This window comes from Canis lupus, unplaced genomic scaffold, assembly GCF_011100685.1.
Source record: "Canis lupus familiaris isolate Mischka breed German Shepherd unplaced genomic scaffold, alternate assembly UU_Cfam_GSD_1.0 chrUn_S733H896, whole genome shotgun sequence".
Lineage (NCBI taxonomy): Eukaryota > Metazoa > Chordata > Mammalia > Carnivora > Canidae > Canis > Canis lupus.
This window is the reverse complement of record NW_023331684.1, coordinates 10,256-12,350: the sequence shown is the minus strand read 5'-3', so window position 1 is coordinate 12,350 and position 2,095 is coordinate 10,256. Positions and strand designations below refer to the sequence as shown.

The 2,095-nt window shown below is 42.3% G+C and overlaps 1 long non-coding RNA gene across 1 annotated transcript; it reads right to left on the bottom strand.

The window, feature by feature from the left end:
* Nucleotides 1–736: 736 nt before the first annotated feature.
* On the bottom strand, nt 737–1,833 carry LOC119879394. Its single transcript, XR_005387488.1, has 2 exons — nt 1,714–1,833; nt 737–939 (listed from the first exon to the last, which is right to left on the bottom strand). It is a non-coding gene; the product is annotated as an uncharacterized LOC119879394 (long non-coding RNA).
* Nucleotides 1,834–2,095: the final 262 nt, after the last annotated feature.

The following is a 2,095-nucleotide window of genomic DNA, read 5'->3' as shown; positions in this document are numbered from 1 at the left end:
AGGAGTGGGTAGCAGACATCTGCCTCCCAAGACTGATAAATCATGTTGATAGTATCTATCCCCTATATGATATAATAAAAATGGCAGTATATCTCTGTATATGATCCACAATCACAGTTCAATCATGAGATAAACAACAGACATGTCCCAACTAAGGGAAATTTTACAAAATACTCTACTTCTCAAAGTGTTCCAGTTCAACAACAAGAAGAAAAGGCTGAAAAAGTGTCAAAATCCAGAGGAGCCTAAGAAAACATGATAAGTTTAATGTGATATGAGGGATGGTAACTTAGCAAAAAAAAAAAAGGAAATCTGAATAAAGTACGGTCTTTGGTTAATGCGAATATTTTAATATTGATTCATTTGCTAATTTTTGTACCGTACTAATATAAGATATCGATAATTGGAGAAATTGAGTGCGAGTGCATGAGAATTCTCTGTACTATCTTCTCAATTTCCCTATAAATCTTTGTTTTTTTTTCTAATCAATAAGATTTATTTTGAAAATTGACATAAATGAATCAGGCTCCAAGTGTGAAGACATTTTAGAATAGTTTAATGAATTTTTGCCTTATTCTTAAAGAGTTCCTTCAATGGGAACAAAGTAAGAATTTTATATCAGAAGGAAAGAAAAACACTTATGAGCACGTATAATGCCTACTCAACCTGAAAAGCAGGAAAGGATAATAAATAGCAAATATCAGATAAAAATACTTCTTTTATATTAGACACCATATTGCAAGTGCATTTAAAATTAGCAATGCATAACATTTATTTCCTGGACATTTATCTTCCAAAGAGTTCGCAGTGTTTCAGTGTCAGTTAAAACAGGGGAAGAATCTCAGGGAAGAATCCTTCACATAGTAATAGGACCATTGGTAATAAAGTCTCTCGGTTCGTTCCAATCCATAAAGATGCATTTCCTGATGAGTGACTGAACTGTGAAGAAAGAGATGAGAAACCCTCATCCCTCTGAACTACTTGTGTCAGAATATTTTAACCAGAGTACTACGGATAGTAAATTATCCTTATTAACAGGAAATACGTCTCACATTGGAATCTGAGCAATCAGATGGGCAGAGAAAAAATGCTTTGACTGGCTCTTCATCTTTTAAAGACAAAGGAGAGGTTTTCTATGTACAAAGTCAGTTGTCAAGATAGCCTTAGGGAATAAGAGTCTGCAGCATCGAATCCCACTGCACATCCACCCAGGACGACCGCGCTCCAGGTCTTCTTGATCCCAAATCCCTGGGCCTGTCCCCCAACACATGCTAGCACCAGAGGTCATTTGCAATTGCTCTCTTAGGAGCTCTGGGGAAGGGGGAAGGAGCTAGATAGGATGGGACATGTGGAGGCCAAGAAAATTAAGGCCATTCCACTTTATGTTCAGCGTTAGCACATGTCCAGCCATCCCAGGTCCCTGTGAATAAGAGCTGAAATTTACATTACTTCAGTTACAGGAAAAAAGACAAAAGTTTACAGCTTAATGTCCTAGAAAGCCCCACATGACAATAAAAACTGAGCCCAAGCCAAGGGCAGGAAGCCCCTATTAGAATAAGAACAGAGCTCAATGCCCTCCAAGCCCCCATATCAAAATGTAAACAGAACTTGAGGAATTGCTCCAGCCCTTCTGGAGATCCCTGAGACCAGCCCTTAAAACTAAGCTAAAAAAAAACCAAAACAACAAAAAAACAAAATTAAGCTAAAACCCACCTCGGGGTCTAAGTCCCTGCTCCGCCCTGTCGGGTATACTTGGACGCAAGCTCGAGTTGGTACATCAACCCTCCTGTGTTTGAATCGGTGTCGGCTCCTTAGTGGTTTCTCGGATTCACAATCTTGAGCACAACACCCCCATGTCCCCTCCCCACCTGGGCTGACCCCCTGTCCCCTCCCACCGAGGCTGACCCTCAGTCACCTCCCCGCCCACAACAGCTGGGCACAGGCCCTCACAGAGGTCCCATGGGCATGGTGCACACTGCCGCCATCCCCGGCCTCCCAGGGGAAGGAAGGAGGTTTTGGCAGGACACACTCCCATGGTGGCCCCAGGGCTCCCTGCCCAGGACGGCAGCTGGTGACAGGTCGGGGTCTGTGTCCC